General features: G+C 50.5%; 1 protein-coding gene across 3 annotated transcripts in view; it reads left to right on the forward strand.

Moving 5' to 3' along the window:
• Positions 1-5133: 5133 nt before the first annotated feature.
• ZFAND6 (zinc finger AN1-type containing 6) overlaps positions 5134-23564 on the forward strand; it is a 38612-nt gene continuing 20181 nt past the window's right edge. Inside the window, exons 1-2 of one of the 3 annotated variants that reach the window (XM_064158129.1) lie at positions 5134-5314; positions 8229-8314. The gene's annotated coding sequence lies outside the window, so the exon portion shown is untranslated. Of the gene's footprint in view, positions 5315-8228; positions 8315-12232; positions 12312-23564 lie in introns of those variants that run through there. The other 2 variants (XM_064158130.1, XM_064158131.1) reach the window with 2 other exon arrangements.

Here is a 23564-nt window from a genome sequence, read left to right on the forward strand (position 1 = left end):
CAGCCTGGAGCTCTGCACTGTGGAGGACCTCCACGCTACCCTGCTCCCTGCTCGAGACAGACACTGAGCAAGAAGTTTGCTCTCAGATTCCTTCTGCAGCTCCAAAAGCATCCATGAGCTGCTTGGCTCTGAAGCTGCTGCCATCACTCTTGGCACGGCAGCACTGCCCTGGCTCCACTGGCTGCTCAGATGCTTCCAGGCTGCAGTGGGCATTGTCCAGCATGCTCTGCCTGGCATCCTGCTTGCCTGCTTTCACAGTTTGGATCTCTTTACTCTCAACCTTTATCTGCATTGTTACCTATTGCCCTTGCTCATCACCCAGCTTTCCCCAGCTCTCCTGCTTTTCTCTCACTCCTCAAGAGGCAGAAAGCAGTAACTGTTTTTAGGGCTGGACTCCTCTCTCTGGCTGGGGAAGCAGGATGCAGAAATCAAAAGCAGAGCATTGAACTTTTCATACATTGTGAGGCTCTTTTGGCCATTTTCAGAACAGTAACCCCCCCACCTTGATGATCAAGGCCCCAGAATGCCATAAGTAAGTACCAAGAAATGGATTTTTCATTTCTGCATCTGTTTTTTCCCCTTTAACGTGAAATAGTCCCTGGGCTGGTTTGGAAAGCAGAAGCTGGGAATCCTAGTGGGAATCAATGCTTCTTCATTTCCATGTGTGCATCTTTCTGGCAGCCTGTGTAGCATCAGCACAGTAAATAGCCTGGGCAGCATTCCACAGTAAAATGCAGCACAAAGCACACTGTTAGCTCCCGATGACAACATCATATCAACAGAAGATGAGGGGGTCAGGAAAGAGCCTGGGCCAGTTTGTGCCCTTGGCTAAAATCCTACAAGCCCCTTGCAGTCAGTGGTGTTCTGGGCTTGCAAAGACAAGCAGAAGTTGGGCTCTGGTTCTACAGAACTCTGACCATGGCACTGCAATGGAGAGCTGGCTCTGCAGCTCTGGGAAGGCACTGCCAAATGACAAAGCCAAGTGGGAGGGCCTGCACCTGGGTGGGTGCAACCCCAAGCACAGCTCTAGGCTGGGTGGGAAATGGCTGAGAGCAGCCCTGAGCAACAAGACCTGGGGGTCTGGGGTGAGGAAAAGCTCAACAGGAGCCTGCAGTGTGAGTGCAGCCCAGACAGCAACCCTGTGCTGGGCTGCAGCAAGAGCAGTGTGGGCACAGGGCAAGGGAGGGGATTCTGCCCCTTGGCTCTGCTCTCCTCAGAGCCCACCTGCAGTCCTGGGGGCACTTCTGGAGCCCCCAGCACAAGCAGGACATGGAAGTGTTGGAGCCAGTGCAGAGGAGTCCACCAAGATGCTGAGAGGGCTGCAGCAGCTCTGCCGTGAGCACAGGCTGAGAGAGTTGGGGCTGTGCAGGCTGGAGAAGAGAAGGCTTGGAGGAGACCTTGGAGTGGCCTTGCAGGATCTGAAGAGGGCTACAGGAGGGCTGGAGAGGGACTGCTGACAAGGTTTGGTAATGACAGGATGAGGAGGAATGGGTTTGAAGTGGCAGAGGGGAAATTGAAACTGGATGTTAGGAAGAAGTTGTTTGCAGTGAGGGTGGTGAGACACTGGCACAGGTTGCCCAGGGAGCACATTCTGTGCTCCACAACCTTCCTGGAGGTGTTGAGGACCAAGTTGGATGAGGCCTTGAGCAACCTGTTCTAGTGGGAGGTGTCCCTGCCTACGGCAGGGGGTTGGAACTGGCTGAGCTTTGAGGTCCATTCGAACCTAAACCATTCTATGATTCTATGACTGCTAGGCACAGCTTGCAGTAGGTCTGAGTAACTGAAACTCTGGCTCATTCTGCTGGGGTGTGACACAGGACAGAGGTTAAAGTGGCTGTGGGAAAAAGAATATCCTGCAAGATTCAGAATGAAATAAAATGTGAGATTCAGTTCTTCAAGCAAGTCTTGCTGTCATCTCTTTTAGGTTGTTATAGGCCCTCTCTCAGGAAGCAGCATCTGATTTTGCTCTCATTAAAGCCGCTGGTGAAAATCTCAGCAGCCTCAGGGGCTGCCTGCTGGGCCCCAAACAACTACATCAGGAGAAGTGAAATTACGTTAGCACAGAACACCTGATCCAGAGCCCACTGAAGTGAAGCAGAGACTTTCTATTTAGCAGCTCTGAAGACAAATCTACCTCAAAATTAATGCATTACTAAGATTCCTCAAGTGATTTGGAAAGCTTTGGCAAGAGAAATAACAAGCTGCTGTAGCAGAAGCCAAGATGGAAGGAACCAGAGGAAAAGGTCCTCTGTGTTAGCAGAGAGTTTAAATGGATTTGGGCAAAGGCAGCAAAAATGAGAAGGAAATCCTCTCAGATCATCTGTGCCCACACTTTCTGAAGAGGGTTATAGATGGCCCTTAAACCATGACAAGAAGTGATGCTGAGATACCAAGGTGATGGGAGCCTTAAGGTATGCCAGGCAGATGGCAATGATGCAGGTCAAGGGGATTAAGCACGGGCTGAGCTGTGCCGTTGTAACGAGGAAGTACTGTTCACTGCGTGTTCCACCTCGCCATACACCACCTGACCTCCAGCACTGCTGGCTGGCCTCTCACCCCCTCCCCTGCTTCTGGCTCCAGTGTCTGTCTGACTGCTCTGCTGAAGCGAAAAAAATCACACCTGGTAGAACAAAGTTGTTCCATGAAGGTGAACTTCACACCACGTAGCGAGCTCCAGATGCTTCTGGCAGGTCTAGGTCCTGCCAAACGTTTGGGTACTCCACAAAGTCCAAACTACTCCTGTCCACTTCAGGTAGATGCACAGCTTCTCTCTCTGCAGTGCTCCACAGAAAACAATCTTCCATGCCCATCTGCTGGCTCAGGGTAACTTTTGACTTCCCAGGTTCTCCAGCTGACTTCTGAGCCCTTCTCAGGGTCAAGGATGCCTTTCTCTGGGTGGCTAACACCTTCAACTTTTCTCTGGCTAGACACTTCCCTCTTTCCTTGTCCTACATGAGCTCAGCAAGGGGTTTTAGTCTACCAGTCTAAGGCCCTCAGAGGAGAAAACTGAAAGCTGTTTCTTCAGTATGATGCCTTCCATTCAGGCTGGACCAAGATGCACATTTACTCCTTAGCTATGTCCTTTCCTCTGCCCGAGGAACGAGCCTGGACACCTTGTTTAGGAATGTCCTCCCTCACAGCCACTCTCCTGCAAATAACATCAACCTTTGTGGTCCTTACTTGCCAGTTGTTTGTCTCTCCTGAGTCGTGGCAGCTTCTACTCATGGCAAACACACTGATTCTGAATGCTTCAAGAGCCCTACTCCCCTCAGCACTGCTGCAGCCGAGCGTCCTCACTTTGGCACACCAGAGCCCAGGAGAGCTTCATGCACAGCTTGAGGGAGATCCCATCTGAGCATTCCGCTGCCTCCTCCCCCCAGCCCCATGATATCTGATGCCATAACTTAACATTTGCTCCAGCATGTGTTGCTGGTCAATAACTGCTGGCAGGAGGTGTCCATCTTGTTGACTGTTTGCATTGCCCTGTTCATTGCCACTGCTGTAGTGCCAGCTGTTGTGCTGGCTGCTTACAACTGCCAGAAAATCAGCTGGCCTCTTCCCAAGCAGACACTGTGGGTGTTCCTCCTCCCCCCTCCTTACTATTCCGCATCTATATTTCTAATGAGATGAAACCTGGCACAAAGCAAGCAGCCTGAGATCTGAGATGAACCAAAGGGAAATCTTTTTTTTTAAAACCAAATCATATATCTATGATCATGCAGAGGGCTGGAGGAATGTGATCATCACTCCCCACAGCTCCTCATGATTACAGCCAAGACCATGAAAGCACTCCAAATAACGTTGTGGGGAATGCTGTGATACCCACATGCAACGCAGGTCATCTTCTGTTCATGCAACCTGGCATTTGGAAGACTTATTGCATCAGCAAAGACAGCCAAGAGTGAATAATCTACACCAAAATAGCTGTAGAGCTATGTTAGCACTTCCACGCTGGTTGCGCCAGCACTTTCTGCTCTCCATCCAAGCTCAGACAGTCAAACACACAACCCACCGGGGGCCTTTAGGCAGGTGTGTGGACCCGCCTGCCCCACTGGCAGCCGCGGTGACAGCGAGCTCTTACCAGCAGGACATCTCTGCTGGGGCCGCCCTCTGTGCCCATCCTCGGGCAGTGCCCTCCTTAGCTTGTTCTCCAGCTCCTCTGCTTCAGCAGACACCCAGGGTTTGGAAAGTCTGCCGACTGCTTCCCCAGGCACTGGAAACACAATTCCCAAGGCAATGGGCACACATTGCTTAGCTCCTCTGGCTGCCCTGCAGCTTCTCAACCGCTCACTTTTTTCCCTTCTCCTTCAAAACTCGGCTCACCTCCTGGCAGCTTCCACAGCCTTGGCCTGCGCCTCTCTGCTAGCCACAGATAAAATTGAGGCTCCTTTATTTGGCTTGTTTCATCTCTCTGGAATCCTGCCCTCCCTTCCTATCTACTTCGAGCCACCAAGTCGCTCATCCTCCCTCGATCTCGCCTTTAAACCCTCCCTCGGTGGTACTGCTGTCGGGCGCCGGTGCCGCCGGGCCGGGCGGTGCAGCGGGTGCGACGCCACAGTGTCCTCTGTCACCAAGCACTGTGCTGCACTGCCTTACAGCCCCACAGCGAGGAAGCAAACCCCCCACGCGAAGAAGCTGTGTGCCACAGCGTGGAGAACGAGAGATTCAGAGCCCGGAGCTGACCTTTCCGAGGCACGGCAAGCCGCTGAGCAGCGAGGGGCCGCGGGCATCAACAGACCTCCCCAGTGCCCTACCAAGCGAAGCCTGCTCCCCGACATGAGCCTTTTTCTTCACTCCCTAGGCAAAGGGGCTGGGGGTAGACAGCTACAAGGGATTTTTACAGCAAAACACATTTATTTGCGTGGGGATGAGGATGGACGACGACGTGCCGAGAGACGGCGCAGGGTCAGAGGGCGACCTCCTTACGGGCTACCCCCGAAGGCCCCGGACCCCTGCCTAAGTGGCACAGCTCCTGTCCCCTGCCCACCTCCAGGCTCGCCCTGCTCGGTGCCGCCCGCCCCGCTCCCGCCCCTGCGTTCGCCTGAGGTCACCGGCGAGGGGCGGAAGAGCAGCCCGCGCGGCTGTCCCTTTAAATGGCATTCCGTGGTTCACGTCGCCGCCGTCTCCTTGTAATAAGTGTCGCGGCGCCGCCTCCCGCTCGGCGCGGCCTCCCCCCGCGGCTCGGCCAATCAGCGCCCGCCCGCGTCACAGTGAGGGCAGCGAAACACGGAGAAAGGCAAAAAAAAGTTTGGTGAGGAGCGAGCGGGGCCAGGCGGGGCTGGGCGGCGGCGGGACGCGGCGGGCCCGGAGCCAGGTGAGGGGAGCGGGGCTGGGCTGGGGGGCGGCGGACGGGCGGCCCGCGGGCGGGCGGCCCTTCTCCGTGGCGGGGCAGGCGGGGCGGCGGCCGAGCTGTACCCTGGCGAGCGGCGCGGGGGGCAGAGGGCAGGGTTCCCTCGCCCTTCTCAGCCCCCTGCCTCCCGCACCTGGCAGGCTTGGGGCTGCGGGGCGGCGGCGAGGCCGGGCCGGGCCCAGGGCCCTGGCTCTCTTTTTTCTCCCTTTTTTGGTCGTTCCTTCCTCTTTCCCCCCACCCCCCCTGCCGAGCAGCTCTTCGCTGCGTGCGCAGGAGCCATCCCAGGGCAGAGGTGTTTGTACTCGTGTCCTTGGGTGGAAGGGGAGAGGCAGGCTGCCGGCCCGCAGCCAGCCCTGCGCCGCGCGGGCGCCTGGCCCCCTCGCCGCTCCCCTCTCTCCTCCTTCGCTGGCCCCGGAGTTATTTTAGTTCGGCTGCGGTAGGTCGGGGGGAGAGCCGGCGGTGCGGCGGAGTCGGCCTCCGCGGCCGGCGGATCTCCAGCTGCTCTGGGGGGTTGGACTTGAACTGGCGGCGGTGCCCTGGAAGTGGGAGGGCTTCCCTCTGTTCCGGCTTGGGGCCGGGGCCTTGCTCGGGGCCGGGGCTGCTGCTGGCCACCGCCGTCGGTGTGCGGGTCTGCTCCTCGGCCGAGTTCAGCGCAGCGGCCGTGGCTGGTGTGGGGTCAGGAGTACCGAGGCAGCAGCGTGCAGTTTGTGTTGTGGCGCCTTTCCAACTGAAGCAAGGGTTTCAGTCAACATGCTCTGTCATCTTTCTGAGTTCTGCTGTAAAAAAAGTTCTTCTGGCCGCTGCTCCCGAGTTCGCTCAGCAGCCCTGCGAAATCGAACCCAACTTGACTCCTTTCTAGGCTCCACAGAAAGCCTGGAGCAGCAAAAAAAAAAACCCCGAGGTGGTGGGGGAGAGGGGATACAAACATCCGCTGTTTCCACAGGATATCGGGATGGGAGAGTCCTTAAAATATAATGAAACCTACAAATTGTTTTACTGCTAATAACAACGGCAGCAACAACAACGTGCAGAAGCTTCCACCAAGCGTGCTGGTGTGAAGACACATGGAAGACCCGATGGTGGTTGCTTCTGCAGTGACTTAAAGTGCACCGTTGTGTTCTGGAGCCCATTCCCTGGTGTCTGTCCAGGCTTGTCCCGTAATGGGTGGCATTGCATAAGAGTTGCGGGGACTAAAGAGCCTGCTGAGTTTCTTTCACTCTTCTAAGGATCTGTGCTGGCGTCTCAGTTGTGCCAGACTGTCTGTGCGCTGAGGAGAGAAAGGGTGCAGCTCGGTAAGCTGCCCTTTGAACTTTGGGGGGGGAATAAACTGTTCTCTTCCTCCTCCTGCTTCCAAGCAAATGGTTTTGTTTGTCTGATGTCAAATAATTTCATTCACAGAGTGCTAATCCTTTGCTGAACCGTGAGTGATGGTAACTCGGCCATTGAGGAAGCAAATGCCAGTTTCTTCCTTAGTCTCTTTCCTGTCTCTGCTTTAGCTTTCGTAGTTTTGCTCTCCGAGTTCTGCCTGGTTTGTTTATCTAGTGCTGAGGTGCCCACACCTAACCTCGAACAAGGGCACTCTTTGCCAATGTATCATACCTTCGAACAGGCCAAGCTAAGTGTTTTGGAGGAGGAATTATCTGTCTTGTGATACTGAGTGCCAGTGTCTGTGGCATGAGAGACATCGTTCCTTGGGCTTACTGCTTTCCAGGTAGAGGTGAAGAAATTCTTCCTTACTGAAGAAACTATGTCCTGTGTGTGGTTCATGGGATACCTCGTTAAATACTTTTTGCCTTACAAAACTATGAATCACATTAAAATAACAACATTAAAATAAACTTCTGGACTAATCATAGATTTGTGGCAGAAAGGAACAGGGCTGTACCTTCCATGCGGCGCTCCTAGGAGCGTGAGTTAACCCCCAGAAGTTTACATTTCACCTTCTTGCTACTCGATGCTCTCGGATGGCACAGCAGAACCTTGCACAAACAGCTTGGAAGAGATAGTGGCAAGTTATCAGGATGAGAGTAGCTTTAACAAACTACTGAAAAGTTGCTATGGTTACAGATAAAGGTAATCCCTGTTGCTGTGAAAGTGTGGCCCTTTGTAACAGCTATATTAATCAGTCTGATTTCTGAGACACTTTGAAGTATGGAAACTTCTGCTTCCATTTTCTTGGCAGCTAAGAGCTCTGCAGCTCTTTCTTGATTGTAATTTTATTTTAACAAACAGTGAGTGGGCCATGACTTGCATGCCAAACACTTGATTTAAGCCACGGAGAGTACTACAGGTTTCAGCATGGTCCAAGTGCACTTCCACTGGATACTACAGCATTTTTTTTTCCTACTCAAGTGATACCTGGTGTCAAGGAAAGGTCTTTTAAAATATCTGGATCCCTTCTCAAGGACTCTGGCTGAAGTGAGTGGTGATCTATCGCTGGAGGCCTTGGTGGTGCAGCTGTAACTAATTCCATGTCCTAATGTAAGCAAACAAAACCCCAACAAAACAACCCCCAAACCAACCCCACAAAACAAACAAAAATAAGAAGTTGATAATAATGATAATCACAGCCAGAAAGCACCACCAAAACTAAACTTCACAGCCAAAAAAACCAAATGAGTATGAAGCTGTTGTATGATTGAGAGCTGGTATGTGTGTGTAGCTTTGTAGCCTCAGTCCCTTACTGAGGAAAGCAGTTGGAGTTCAGCACAGGGATGAACTTTAAGCTCTCAGGGTAGTTAGGCTTTGGGTGGTTTAAGATAGCTGCTGGAACTTCGTGGGAAGCTGTTTGTGTCTAGTGCAGCTGTCCAGACAGCTAACCAGGTCTTTCCTGCTGAGGACCCAGTACTCACCACAAGCACCTCTGTGTTGTTTACAGGTTTGATTATTGCAATACAGCTGGGATTGAAAGCAGCAAGAGGAATCTCCAAAGCTGTTGAAGATTGCTGGTCTCTCATCAGTCTGGTATGTTGTTTTCTGGGCTCCTGGAGTGGCACATAACAATCTCTGTATGTGAGGGCCTCCTTCGTGAGGAGTGAAGTTCTGTAGGGTGTTGGCTTTTCATCCACAGCTTCGTTCTCAGGGAGCAATGTGCTACACAGCTCACGGTTCTTGGTGCTGCTGGGGCTGTGTAGAGGATTGTGGCTGGTGGTGGTGCTGGTAGCAGTACAGTGAACCTGCTCCCCAAGACCTTCAGTCAACATAAACTCTGAACTTGTTTTCATCTTGCACACCCAACCTTGAAATTCCCAAGAGCTTTTGTCAGGTTGGAAAGGAGCTATTGCTTGTTGACTTGGGAGAGGATACACATTGAGGGACTGAAGAAAGTATAAGGATATGAAAAGGAATGTTTCTTTCATCATACAGGGAATTTTGCCCCATGTCTTTATATAGATGTGGCTCTCATGAAGTTTGTGGTTTAGATTTGATTAAGGTATTAGCAGTATCTTTTAAAGTAACTTCTCCCATGCCAAAGCTCTGGAAATCTTCCACTAATGTGCTTTTAAAGTTGCTTGATTTATTTCCAAGTGTATGGGAATTATTGTTTATAAACAGGACTGCAGCATCTGCGGGTGTGAGGAAAGGGATGGGAAGCTAAATATTACTTGTAAAGTTGTGTCTATTAATAAAAAAGCTAAAAGTCATAGCTGCAATTGTTTTAAAATAGTAGATAGCAAATTGAGCACATGCTGTAGCACTGACAACCAGAGGGTAAAGTCCTCCACAGCACAAGTTCAGAAGGTGTATGCAGCAGATCGGTTGCTTGCTACTTATTAACATGTAGAGAATCCAGGAGGTGTAATATATTCAGGAGTGAAAAACAGGTGCAAAGCTGTGAGGAGAGCCTGGTGCTGGTCTGTTGGGGACTGGACAGCGAGTAACTATCTCTTCATCTAATCCCCCAACAGCCATCACATGCAGCTTTTGATCGCTACTATTCTGGTCTCTGCTTGAACTGCTGACTTAAAGATGAAAGGCTCTGTTCTTGATCTCTTGAGCTGTCAAGTCCTCCCAACTTGCTGTCTTCTGGATGTGTAAGATTACAGAACAAATGGCCCTTTAGCTGTGCCGTGATTACAGTAGCCAAATGAGAGTCAGGTGCTTTCTCTTGCTGTGGCCCTCAGTGCTAAGTTTGGGGGCAACAAACTGAATCTTTTTTGCAGTGCTGTCAAAGCTTCCCTGCTTAAGGTGCTTGCAGCTGTGTTCAGCTGCTTTAGCTTTTTTTCTGCACTGCTATAGATATTATAAGTGGCAAAAGCAGAACTTGAGCCTGGTCCTTAACAGTACCTCTACATTTTCTTCAGCCTGTGTATGTTTATAGGGAGCGTAGGTGGCTTGTGTGGCAGTTGAGCTTAGAAATAAGGCTTTGTAATGTCTGCTTTCACTGGGTCTCCTTCAGCATGGGGTGTTTTTTGTGCCTGAATTCCCAACATCTAGGCAGGGATGTGTTTAGCCATGATTCCTAGCCCAGTGAGGTGGGGTCAGCTGTGAGAGCCTCTTATGGGTACCCCACTCCACAGGTTATTTTTTTGTGGGGGCAGGAGGGATCTTGTGCGAGGGATTGCAGATTATTTTGGGGGCATTCTTAGTATGCAAGTTTTGTGTTGGGTGGTTGGTTTGTTTTGTTATGGGGTGGGTTGTGTTGGGTTTGTTTGGGTTTTGTTTCACTTTTTAAAATGAAATGAGGTAAGCAGATCCAGAAAGTTGGTGCTGAATGGAGGAAAATCTGCTTCCCCTGTGCTCTGGCTGAGCTATGCTCTTGCTTATCAGAAACTGGCCAAACTTCTGCCAGATCAGTGGAGAGGCAGGTGGAGAGGTCTGATGAGCACCAGAATCAACTGGGCTGCATGACTGGGAGGGGAAAGGTGGAGAGAAAAAGGGATTAAACTTCTCCCATGTTGAGATAAGGTGTTGGTTGCCTCTGTAGCTGAAGTGTGGGGCGCTTGATGGAAGTTGTTTTGGGTTTTTTTCCTCCCCTCTTTGAACAGTGACTTCAGGGTGGCAGTTTGGTTGTAAGATTTGTGACTTGTGCTGTTTTTATGGACTGAAAGTTAATGTGCTCTGAGGACTTTCAGGACTGGTAACTGAGATGCTTGGAGGACAATTCTCTGATACATTTTATTTCCATGAACTATGTTCTCACATTTGATTACTTAGATAATGTTTGCTCAAAGTGGGGTGCAAGTATGCCTCACAGTTTGTACTCAGAGGGCCTGATGAACAGGCTGCTCAATTTAGATTTAAGGATTAAGGTTTGCTTTTCAGTTTGCATTTTCAGTTCTGTAGGGGAAGTTACTTAAATAGTATTAATTCTGTCATTTTAGTGTTTCATCCTAATTAACTTGCAACTTTTCAGTCCTGTTTGGCTTTGTGGTGTGATAAATTGCTCTAAAATAGAATGTAGCACACGATTTGCCATGTGGCTGTTTCAGAGGAATTAAATAGCCTTCTTCTTAAAGGTGTTTTCTAATGCTGTTTTGGTGTGTGCATCACAGCTCGAGGAGAGTATTTGCCTGATGTGGGGTCGCATTAGCAGTAAAGCAGTGTGCTGAAGTGTCTTGGACTTGGCTAGCCTGCATTAGGGAAGTTAGATTCCCCTTTGTGCTGTGGGCAGAGGGAAGGCAGACTGCTCCGAGGCTGGCTGGAGGGGGCTCTAAGGACCAGAAAAGTGGAAGAAACTTTTCCCTCCCTGCCCCAGCACAGTGAAAAATAACTGAAATGTGCTTACACTGACAAGTGCTGCATCTCCCTCTAACGCTGGCTGGCTGTGTTAGACTAAGGAGTAGGAACCGTTTGCTGTAAGGTACCCTTTGTAACCGGTGAGGCTTGTGGGAGCCGGAGGGAGCACCGGCTGTGCTCTGGCCCTTCCCCGCGGTGCTTGTCTGGAACGGGACCAGTGGTTTGTTTTCGTTTGTTTCTGGACGAGGCGTCCTATCTGCGCTTGTGAAACACTTCGCTCCTGTTCTGTTCTCGCTCTTGCGTGGTCGAGCCTTTCCCCTTGATAGGTGGGGTAGGGAACTGCATCAGTGTTTACAGTGATACACTCTTGAGCTGAACGGTAGGGTTTTGCCTGCTGTAAGAGGAGGCGATGCGGTGAGAAATGCTGTCGATTGCCAGAACGTGGACGGGATCTTGCAGATCGGTTCAGTCAAGTGAAGCCTGAATAAGCACGAAAAGTTTTTGGCAGAAGCCATGGTATCTGGTGGGATGGAGACAGTCACTTCCTGCGGAGCTCCTCTTCTGCTGACTCATGCTTCGCATGGGTGGAAGACTCTTTGGAACTAGCCAACCGAGGTGCTTTGAGCCGGGGTTGCTAACTCCGGTAGAGTCCCGCTGCCCGGGGTAACTCCAGTCGCTCCTGAAGAGTGGGTGGGCTCGGAACGCACAGCTGATGTTGCCCTGTAAGTGGAGCAAGCGGCAGTCGTGTAATTGCAGCGAGAGAAGCGTTTCCAGCCCACTCGGGTGCCCTCTTTCCCTCCACCCCCTGCCGTCGTCGTCGTCCCCCACCCCCGGCTTGAGATCAGGGTGCTGGGCAGGACTGGGTGGCCCACGGGGACGGCGCTGCCGGGAGTTTGGGCAGGCGGCGCGGAGGGTCCCTCGGTTCTGGTCACTCGCTGCCGCTCGCCGGGGCACCCGCGGGAGCTCGTCCGAGGCGCCGCGGCGCCCAAGGCTGTAGTTTGTCACAGCCCGGAGCAGGGTGCTGGCCCTTTAAGAAGCAGCTCGCCCAGGGTGCTCTAACCCGCGCAGCCAAACCTGCTAGCGAGGAAAAGTTCTTTAAATAATGGATGTGCCGCTCCGCCAATCGGGGGCCGCAACCCGGCTGTCGGGGCGGGGCTCGGTCCCCTCGGCCAATAGGGGCGGGGAGGCGGGGCTCGGCTCCCAGGCTAGGTTGCACCGAAGCACAGCTTCAAGTGAAGTTAATCTGGGGTGAAGCAAAGAGAAAATTGTGGCGATTTCGTCGGTAGGAATTTTCCGGTTCTAATCGCGTCGTGTGGCGTTGTTCTGCCCTCTGGGGCGCTCACGTTCATGTGCGTGGGGCATTCTGTCATTGTTCCGCTTTCTAATGGTGGCAGAATATTCACATTTATGCAGGGAAGCAGAACAAAAGGGCTCTTTAGACAGGAAATAAGGTGCTGAGAGGTTCAAACTTGACCGAGTTTCTTTTGTCATCTGTCGGCTTGCACTGAGTTTTTTGCGTGAAAGGTTCGAGCTGCTCCACCTTATCTTAGGGAGAAGCGTTAATTCTAAAATAGTGAGGATAATGCCTGCTGTTTGGGAGTTACACAATGTTACAGGAGGAGAGCTCGGGTTTAACTCTAACTTCTCTGCTGCCGATGAGGTTCGAGCTAACTAATTATGACAGCTGCTGTGGGGTTGTTCAGTGGTAGCATTTGCTCCGAGTCATTTGTCTTACATTGTCTTTTGTTGTATCAGTGGAGGCTGCTGTGCTGCTGTCTGTATGTGTGTTCTTGGTGGGTGTCTCGCAGCTCTTTGGCACTTGGAACAAAGATAGGTGAAGACTCTGTACAAGGCTGCAGCTTTCCCTCTTGGTTTTCAATCAATTTCCGCGGATTGCCTGCCTCTGTCGGCTCTGGTTACCAACACAGGCAGGAAAATTAAGTCTTAGTGCCACACGGTGCAGCCTGCTACCTGTCCAACCACAACAAAACCGGGGGGAGGGGGAATGGGATGGGGGAATGTGGGGGAATTGGTTTTTTTACATTATTTTTTAAACGGTTTTTCCCCCTTCTTTGGAATTGGTCAGAATCTCTTTGGAATCCTGTGCGGGCCCGTGCTAGCTGGTGGTTTCTGATGGGTTTCTATGGGAGGTTTGCAACACAGGGTGTTTGTAGTGGGACTTTGTGCCTCTGGAAGCTCTTCGGGGCAGGAAAAGTCTGATTTGCCATGGGTGCCATGGGATAGGGTGAGAGGGAGGAGAGCAGGAAGTGGCGAGGCAGGAAGCGGGGGGGAGGTTCTGATGAGGACCAGGACTTGGTGTGGATTATCCTCCTCCCTGAGCAGAATGTTAGTGAGGTGAGGCCACACACAGAACAATGCCCTCGGAATGGGGAGTGTGTTTTTCTCTCTCCCTTAAATATTTCTTTTTTGTAATAGAAGCACTCCTATAAATAGGCAGCTGCTCCTGGGAATTGGCAGGGCATACCCATGGACCTAATACTTGTTGAATCCGAGGAGTTTGATGGGGTTTGTGGGATTAGTCAAGACGATAGGAGAATGGATGTGAAAATTGAGCAACAATCTTCCAAATGACAGTGGAAAGCAATTGCTGAGACGTTTGCTGAATGCAAACAGGAGTGCTTATTAAAGAGTGCCTCCTCCTTGTAGTTTTACATTGAGCCATTTGTTTTCTCCCCAGATGAGTATGGATTGCTTTTATGTATGTCAGTGTCTTGACTTGCTGGCAACTTGCCATGCTCCTGTGGCTCGTAGGTCTGAATTGCTAATTCACTCTTGCTGCCTGTTTTGGTTTGGGTTTTTTTTCGTTTGTAGCACTTTAAATGTTCTAGGTTGTATTTAAAGCCTGGAAATGCCACGTTAGAATGAGTGGTGACTCTGGTCCTTCAGCTGAGAGGTGGGCCAGATCTCATGTGTCAGGGGAGGATTCTTAGGACTGGGATGAGCATTTAAGTACCTGGGGTTTGATTAATTTCTTTGCTTACAAGTGAGGCAAGGCCCAGACTGAGTGGCTAGGTCAGATGTCTGAGATGAGGGCAAGAAGAGTAGGGTAGCTTGCCATAATTTCTGTACACTTATGAGTATTAGACTTGATTAAACGAAAGGAAACTGAAGTGTTTGTGTGCACTTAGCCAGAAGCTGTGTTTTGCCTAGAGCGGGAAGTGAAAGCTAAATGTGTGAGGTAACCTGGTTCGTGTTGCCTGATGGCTGAGTAGCTGCTCTGTTCAGACCCTCTCTGCACCCATCCCGGGAAAGATGTACTCCCTGGGACCACTTTCCCTGATTCATTCCGCACAGAAGCGCAGTGCTCAACTCTCTTGCCACATGTATGTGGTGCTAACGCAGGCTGTTTGTAGAAAGCAAATCTGCCCTGAAGGATAAACACCACTTTGCCGGCACAGCTGTACAACTTCTGCATTCAGGCTACAGCAAATGTTGCTTGCCTGCATTCAGAGCCGTGGCTGGCAGGACCCGTGGTGTCCCTGCATGAGCATTGGTTGTTCCAGCTCTTCTTGTTCATAAACCCCTCTCCTGCACATGCTCCATCTGCACCTCTTACACGCTGCGAACGTGTTGTGTGCTGTGGGATTTGTGTGTCTGCTGCTTGTGCCAAGGCGGAACAGACATCTCTGCTGGCAAGGTCCTCCTCGAAATGCTTGTAAACCTGGATACAAAAGCAGGGCCAGAACCGTGTCTGTCCTTTTAAAGGTCCAAGGGTGTGTGTGCTCTGCAGTCCACCCACTGCAGGTGGCACTTGCCGGTGCCATGCGGTGAGTGGCCTACCACGTGCTGGGATGGTGACCCGGCGCTCTGCCTGCTTTAATGCTGCTTAGAGAAAGCTGCCCTGCTCCCCTGGGATCATCTCTGTCAAGCATGCCTGGAGTCTTAGGGAGAGCAGACGTTCATCCTGCAAGCAGTGACGTGGGCATCAGATCCCTGCTGCTTGAGTGCCCTCTGCAGCGCACAGGGTCCTCCTGGCATGCTTGCAGCAATGGGTCCTGTGGGCACTGGAGGGCTGCAGCAGCTCTGCTATGAGGACAGGCTACAAAAGTTGGGGCTCTTCAGCCTGGAGAAGAAAAGGCTTCCAGGAGACCTTACAGTAGCCTTTCAGTAGCTGAAGGGGGCTGCAGGAGGGCCTATTGACAAGGGGAGGGACTACTGACAAGGTCTTGTAATGACAGCACAAGGGGTAATGGGTTTAAACTGGCAGAGGGGCAATTCAAACTAGGTGTTGGGAAAGGGTTCTTTGCAGTGAGGGTGGTGAGACACTGGCACAGGCTGCCCAGGGAGGTTGTGGAGCACAGAAGCACCAAATGTGCTGCACAACCTCCCTGCAGGTGTTCAAGGCCAGGCTGGATGAGGCCTTGAGCGACCTGTTCTAGTGGGAGGTGTCCCTGCCTTTGGCAGGTGGTTGGATCTGGATGAGCTTTGAGGTCCCTTCCAACCTAAACCATTCTATGAAAGTCATCTTGGCCAGCTTAAATTGGTTTGAATTAGTGGCTCGAACCAACCCAACTGGCTCTCTCCTCTCACCTTCCTCCCCGTGTTTTTACCGAGTGGTTCAGAGGTCATTTCGGCTAATTGCCGTGTGCCCAAGGCAGAAGGGAGTCAGGGGAGAAACTGTCCTTGTGGGGAGTTCCAGCCCTGTCCAGCAAGGCACATCTGCCCGTAGCTGCAGAGGTGGAGCTAAGCCTGTGCAGCAGTTGGCTTGCAGTATCTAGGCAGGGCACGGCGAAGGGCTCAGGAGCTGCCCATGGTGACAGCAGTGCGCTGCGGGCGAAGATTGGTGCCGGGGGGGCAGCCCTCCCGGGAGATAGCAGCGCTCCGCACGCCGGTAGTTGGCCTGCCCTGGGTGCAGCTCGGCCGGGGTGGCGCAGGGGATGCGGCCGCGGATGTTCACGGGGGGCTGCGTTTGGTGGAAACAAGCCACTAACTACACCTGACCTACAGAGGAGTAACGACAGCTTGGACCCGTTCTTGCTCTGGAAGCCTTTTAAGAGGCATGAAATGTTTGGGGAGGTTAAAACCTTCTCTTTTTTTTACCTTTAGAAATATCAAGAACGTGAAGTCCTTCTCTACTTGTTGGATGTCTCCGATGTGTCTTAAGCTTCTCAGCCCTTAATTGAAGGGGTGGGATGATATATTTTTAACAGATCCCTTCTTCTAACTGTGTTTGTAGGGCTTTTGAGCTAAATAGAGACTAGCAAAAACAAAGCTTTGACAGTGCAGAAATAAGTTCTCCTCCATCGAGTTGTTTTTTCTTGCTCTTTCTCCAGTTATTGACAGAAACTTAAGGGTTTTTAATCTGAAAAGTAACTTTTTGGGGCGGGGAGGGCGCTATTAAATTATGCATCAAGAGATAAACTGAGTTAAATCCTAACTCAATCCATCTTCTGTTCCCTTTAGATCAACTCAAGACAATCTTTTGAGTATTACTTAGACAAATGAACACTTGCATTTGAGTGTTCCCTAAAAATAGCTCTCCTTTTAGCAGCAGCTTCATGAATGCACAGCTCTTCCTTGAGCTGAATGGTTCAGCAGTCTGGTAGAAGCCAAAAATGTCTCCGTGCTGAAGACCACCCCTGCTCAGCCACTCAGCCCTGGCAGGATGTATTTAGCACAGAACTCTAACCTTCAGGATACAGTATTTGTCAGTCTGAAAGGTAATAATCCTGTAGCTAGAGAGCTAAACTCTGGGCAGTGTGGCTGACTTGGCAGGCCCCAGCAGCCACCTGAAGAGCTTTGCTGGCCCAGGGCTGGAGGCAGCACCGCACTGGTGTGTCCTGTGGCTTACGGCGCTAATGCGGTTTTATCTGTCTGAAGCATTAGGGAAACAAATACGAACTTAAGAAGCAAATTGGGGTGGCAGCTTACCAGTATTTCTGAAGGCAGGGGTTAGGTTCTTGCAGCTGCTTTGAAAGTTTTGCATTGGATGCATGAAGTTTCCAGCAGTAGCTTAGACCAGGCAGGAGGTCTGACAGTTTGCTTGTGTGTAGCATTGAGTATAACTGAGCTGGTGAAAGCAGACTGCTGCATGAGGAAGGCAGATGTTTGCCACTTCAGCTTTTCTGTCTGGAGGTGAGGAGCAGGAGAAACCTGCTGATTCTGCAGGCAGAAAAAGTAGAGTTCTGTACCCAAACTGGACGTGCTCCTGCTGCTTTATGCACAAGGGTAACTCTGGCCTGGACCAGCAGCAGTGTTGAAGGAGTTGGTGGTCATGCTGGGCTTTGAGGATGAGGTGTCAGGGGAGATAAGAGGGAGCAGAGAAGGATAAAATGTTCTCTACTACCCCCTGCGGATTGAGCTGGTTTCTAAAATCACATATAGAGTCACCCTTCATGCAGTGTGGTGTTGTCATGTGGCACAAGGACATCACCTTGAAACCTGCATCATTATCAAGGTAGGGGCAGAGAAGTGGCTGTGTTGGGAGTGTTAAGCTGAAACATTTGCAGACCGCTCTTCCTGCCCAGCTCCTTCAGAACTGGGTAAGAGGCTTGCAAGGTAGCTTTTGTTGCTGACATGGGAGAGTGTTCTGAGTGAACTTCACCGAGCTTCTGTTGCGATTCTGCTCTCCAGAAATCAGGCTGGCATGAAGTACTGCTGGGTGTTGATGATGAGTCCTTGAATAAAGTGATTTTGGAGGTTTTTGGGTTATTTATTAAGACAAATGCTATGGTGAGAAGTGACTAGAAAATGTTTGTGTGGTGGTTTGTGATATTAAAAGCATTTAATTACTAACTTGCCAAAGAGAAACAAATCCTTGTGGCGATATGAGAGGACTCACCTGAGTGTGTTTTAGAGACGAGCCTTTGGAATTGCTCAGCAGGGTTGTTTTGAGCATCACTGTACTTCGATGGGGTTTGTTTAAAGGGTCCTGGGAGAGGAAGAGGAGAGCAATAACAATAGGGCAAGGTAAGTGTATTATTAGTTACATAACAGCTGAGCATGGCAGGGGCTGAGACTGGAGTGTGGGATTTGTTGTGGACTGCTGGCCTGGCAGCTGTGGGCCTTTTTGCTTTCCTAGTAAGTCTGGTCAAACTTAATGCTTTGAGATTTAAGGCTCCCACACATAGCAGGGGAGTAATTGGCTGGCTGATGGTTTTTTTTTTAAAGCAGCAACAACAAAGATGCAATTTCACACTCTGGGCACTTAGTTTTTGTGCTGCCTTCCTGTGCTTGCTTTGCTCTAACCTGGTGTCCACCATACCTTGTGACTGTTACCTGTGGTCTCTTACTGCACGAAGTAGCTTCTTGTTCTGCACAGTCATAATGTGCCTGTGACCCATGGGCTTAAGTTTATACCTAGTCACTCTGTACATAAACAAATCCCTGCTTAGTTGCTGCCCACTTATCCTTTTATCTTCTCCTTCAGATCCCCCACTGCATGACCAGAATGCTTGAAACATCGCTCTGCTCTGTCGAGTATCTTTGTCCTTGCTGCAGCTCTGACACCTTCATTTCTCAGACTGTCAAGGCCTGAGATGAAGAATTTGTTGAAACTTCTCTGTATGTCCTGCCAGCTCTTTCTGGGGAACTTAGAAGGGCATTGGCAGTGCCTGGAGTGCGGTGCAGCAGCGCTGGGTTTGCTTAGGCAGCATCAAGTCAGTTGTTGGAACAGGGAAGTCTTGTCTTGAAACCCAGGGGTGTGGGTTAAAGTTCGTGCTGTTTGTGATGGCTGGGGTTGCTCAGTCTGGAGAAGAGGAGGCTGAGGGCAGACCTCATTGCTCTCTACAGCTTCCTGAAGAGGAGGCTGGAGCAAGGAAGGGGACAGCCTCTTAGAAGCATAGAATGGTTTAGATTGGAAGGGACCTCAAAGCTCATCCAGTTCCAACTCCCTGCCATAGGCAGGGACACCTCCCACTAGAACAGGTCACTCAAGGCCTCATCCAGCCTGGCCTTGAACACCTCCAGGGAGGGAGCAGCCAAAGCCTCCCTGGGCAACCTTTCCCAGTGTCTCGCCACCCTCACTGTAAAGAACTTCCTAACATCCAGTTTCAGTCTCCCCTCTGCCAGTTCAAACCCATTCCTCCTCATCCTGTGAATAGTCTCTCCCCAGCCTTCCTGTAGGCCTCTTCAGATACTGAAAGGCTACTATAAGGTCTCTTGGAAGCCTTCTCTTCTCCAGGCTGAAGAGCCCTGACTCTTGTAGCCTGTCCTTATAGCAGAGGATCTCCAGCCCTCTGAGGATCTTGGTGGCCCTCTTCTTGATGATAAGTGGCAGGACCAGAGGAAATGATTCCAAACTGCACCAGGGGAGGTTCAGGCTGGATATTAGGAAATATTTCCTCGCTGAAAGGATTCTCAAACATTGGAATAGTCTGTTTAGGGAAGTGGTGTAGTCTCCATCCCTGGGAGCGTTCAAGCAGCCTGAGGACCTGGTGTTTAGGGACATGGTTTAGTGTTGACCCTGCAGTGCTGGGCCGAGGGTTAGGATGGATGAGCTTGAAGGTATCTTCTAACCAGATGTATTCTGTGACTCTCAAGGGATGTAAACATTCTTCAGCAGGAGTGTGAGATGAGGTTTCTAAGGGGTCTTTTGTTTCTCAAGCCCCAGCAGGGATGTGGTGCCTGCAGAATAAGCCTAGTGCAGTGCAGCAGCTGAAGCTGTGTGATTGTGTCCAGGCCAGGCTGAAGGGCATCAGTCTGTCTGGTGTCTCTCTTGTTTCTGCCCTTGCACTATAACAAAAAGGGAATCTGTTGTGGTGTTTTTCCTTTCTTTCCTGCTGGAAGCCCCAGTGTCTAGCAATGAGTGTCCTGACAGAGCCACACCTTCCTGGCAGTTGAGGTTCAGCATCTTGTGAGCAGGTTTTGTTCCCTCTTCATCCATTTTAAAGTGCAATGCAGGCTTTAATATGCCAAGCAAAACAACTTAGAGGAGCTCTGGCTTATATTGCCTGTGTTTGTCTGCTTGATATCATGATTTTTTCTTTCTAGAGAAAAGTGTTTTTTCTCAGCCATGTGTTGATCTGTTCCCTAGCAGAGTGCAGTCACAATGACAAGAGAGTAAAATAAGAAGTCAGATATGCTTTGGGTTACTGTTCAAAATGCTTCTAAGAATGCAAACTTCTGTTTGTGTAGCATGAGGAAAAAAGGGGAATCCCATGACACTGAACAGCTTGGCCCTTTGCATACAAGTTCCTCCCTTAGAGCCATTTATGGCAGTATTTTTCTGCGTAGAATCATAGAAAGAACTCTGTACAAAGGTACCCTGGTAATAAATGGGGAGACAGTGGCATCCAGCCATGCTATTTTTAGCCTATTGTGCACTTAACTTGCTGATCTCAGTGTTCTGGACAGTAAGTGGGGGAGACATTGTACTAGAAGTGCAAGCTCACAGAGCTGGATCTTGTCTGACAAAAGAACAGATCGTAAATCAGTGGACAGGGCTGTACCTGCAGCGTTAGTAAATAGGATGTCCTGGTGATTAAAACAGTGTTTGCAAGGCAGACTTTGACTCAGACTGCCAGCACTGGCTTTCTTCTCCGTTGAGAAGCTGAGATATGTGCAGCCTGTTCTGTTAGGGGCTCAGCAAAGAAGTGTAATCCCCCACAATTTTCTGTTCTGTGACTACAGTGGGGGAAAAATAGCAGTTGTTCTCAGTCAGGCTTGGGGTTTTCTCCCAGTAGCTCTAAAGCTTTTCCTGAGCACTGTGCTGACCTCCTCCCCATCAAAGCAAGGAGTGTAGTTTTGGAAGCCAGCAGAAAGGAGAGTGCCTCTCACTGCCAATTCTAATTGTCCCTTAGCCCCTCCCCTATTAATCTGACTCTTGGATAGTTAGGGCTGACACAAGGCAACTCTTAGTTTTCCTGCTGACTTCTTGGTCATTCATGTGGTTTGCCTGGGTTTGTTATGAGTGAGGCTGTACTTTAGAGTTCAGTTCTGATACTTGTTAGGCTGTTTCACCTTCCTCCTGTTAACCCTGACTGTTCTGGCACAGAGCTGTGGAACTGCACCATAAACCAGATACAGTCATGGAATCACAGAATGGCTCAGGTTGGAAGTGAGCTCAGAGCTCAACTGCTTCAACCTCCCCACCATGTCCAGGGACACCTCTCAGCTACACTCAGCTGCTCAAGGCCTCATCCAGCCTGACCTGCAGCACCCCCAGGCAGGAGGCAGTCACAGCCTCCCTGGGCAGCCTGTGCCAGAGTCTCAGCACCCTCATGCTCAAGCTCTTCCTCAGCTCCAGTCTAACCCTGTTGTGCCTCAGCTCTGAACCATTCCCCCTTGGCCTGTTTCAGACCCCCTCAGCACAAGTCCCTCTGCAGCCTTCCTGCAGAATCCCTTCAGGCACTGGCAGGCAGCTCTGAGGTCCTGCTGGAGCCTTCCCTTCTCCAGGCTGCACCCCCCCAGCTCCCTCAGCCTGTGCTCACAGCAGAGCTGCTGCAGCCCTTGGAGCATCTTTGTGGCCTCCTCTGGACTCACTCCAATGGAGAACTAGTCCAGTCTTTTGAAGAATGCAGTCCTCAAGGTAGATCAGTGCCTGGCTCAGCAGCACTGCCAGAAGTGTCTCAGACTCTACTGTGCCTGTGTCATGAAGCCATTGTGTTGGTTGCATGTAAATGTTTGCTGGATCTGGGTATGTTGCTGCATTTGGACCTTCACAAGTTGCAGCATTTCATGCAGAGGAAGGTTGCAGTTAAGAGGAAGCTAAGGAAAGATGCCAAACTTCCCAGTGTGACCCAATGGTGTATTCCTGTGTTCAGTGAAACCTGACTCTATGGAAGTGATGGGTAGATGTTGGTTGTCGAGCGTGGGGTTGGGGATCAGCTGGACAGTATCTTCTGATGCTTTGTGCAGTGTCATAACTGTTAGTGTTTAGCCATCCAGTGACCTCTCAGGAACTTGTAACTCAGCTTCCCCAGGGACCAAAATAATATCTAAGGGGGGAAAAATGCAACCCAACGACAAAACCCCCTAGAATAGCATTGAGGCTAAAACAAAGTAGCACCTTTGAGTTTCTTGGCTAAATTTAAGTACACTGCAAAAGATGAGGAATGCAGCTTTGCCACAGGGAACGTCATGCTTATGCTCCTGCTGCTGAAAACTTGTCCTTAAATACCCTCTTTGTTTGGGCAGACTTTAGGTTGAGCTCCCCATCACACCACAGTGAGGGTATTGTATAATTCTGAACACTTAAATTAGACCTGGTGCACAGCTCTATATAGAGCACCACATGCATGGTAATCAGTGCTCTTGAGAGCTGAGCTGTACTGGCGATGCCCCTGCCTGAAGTGGTGGTGGCTTCAGCTATGAGCAGCTAGGAATCCTGGTGTTAGAGTAGGACCTCCCTGAGCGTTAGGCCTGTGTAGAACTGTAGCATTGAGCTGATTGAAATTCTGGGTAGTGCTGTTTACAGAAACAAATTCTAATGTGTTTTGTGCTTGCTGTCGGTTTGCAGCAACAGGTGTTTTGGTAACAAGAGCTGTCTATTTTGGGAGCTCGTGCTAAAGAGGCTTTTATCTCTTCTGGGTTTGAGATGCTTAAAATAAGTGAAACTTCTGCTGTATTGACAGAAGATTACTTATTCAGTGGAGCTCAAAGGAAGCCATTACCGAATCTGCAGCTATTCTCTCGGTAATTACATGGGGACCCTTGTCAGTGTTGGAGTCCTTCTCGCACATTATTTTTCATCACTTTGTAAAACCAACCCTGCTTGAAAAACACAACCTGAAGTATGATCTCTGGAGGTCCTTTCGAACCCCTGATGTGCTGGGATTCTGAGATAGTTTATGGAGGTGCACTCCTTCTGCATCCCTTAAACTCTGGTCTGGTGCATTAGTGTAGAGAATTTCAGGCTCTTCAGATCCTGACCTCTGGTTTGAGAGGTGTCTGACTTCAATAGGAGAGGCCAAAGAAGGCAGAATGTGGCCTTGTCTTGTCTGTCTTTGCGGCACACTTAAGGCATTTCTGTCTGACAGATTTCACCCCAACTTTGCAGGTATGAGCAGCAGCTGGAGGGTTCCTGCAGCCTTTGGTTTAGGTACTTTAATGCCAGAGTACAGCCAGGAGCTAGCAAAAACTCTAGAGGAGAGAAAAGGGCTCTTGAAGCAGTATCTGCAGCCAGCACAGCTTGACACCGATTCAGCTACACGTGATAGAAGCTGGTTTGTGGGAGCTGACACCCAGAGTGTTGCCGAGCAAGTGCTGAGAGGGTTTGGGTTTTCTAACCTGGGCGGCTCTTGAGCAGAGGCACCAGAGCAGGCAGTCCCTAAAGGTTTGCTCTCTGAGTGGGAGATGTGCATCCCATCACAAGTGCAACCTCATGTAAAATTTCCTTAAGTCTTGTTATGGAGACAGCCAAAACCGGACCTGGTGAGCCTGGAGCCTGGCTGCCTCCAGCCTTAAATCTTGGGTGATGTGGGCAGGCTGAACTAAGTGCAGCCTGATGTGTGGGGAGAAAACCACTTCGGTCTCTCCTGGCTTGTGCGTGCTGTGCCCTGGCTAGGACAGCAAGAGCGGTGGGGCAGCGGCCAGCGTCCTCTCTGCACTCCTCGGGTACGCACACGCCTCCGGA

The sequence above is a fragment of the Pogoniulus pusillus genome, chromosome 17 (genome assembly GCF_015220805.1).
Source record: "Pogoniulus pusillus isolate bPogPus1 chromosome 17, bPogPus1.pri, whole genome shotgun sequence".
Taxonomy (NCBI): domain Eukaryota; kingdom Metazoa; phylum Chordata; class Aves; order Piciformes; family Lybiidae; genus Pogoniulus; species Pogoniulus pusillus.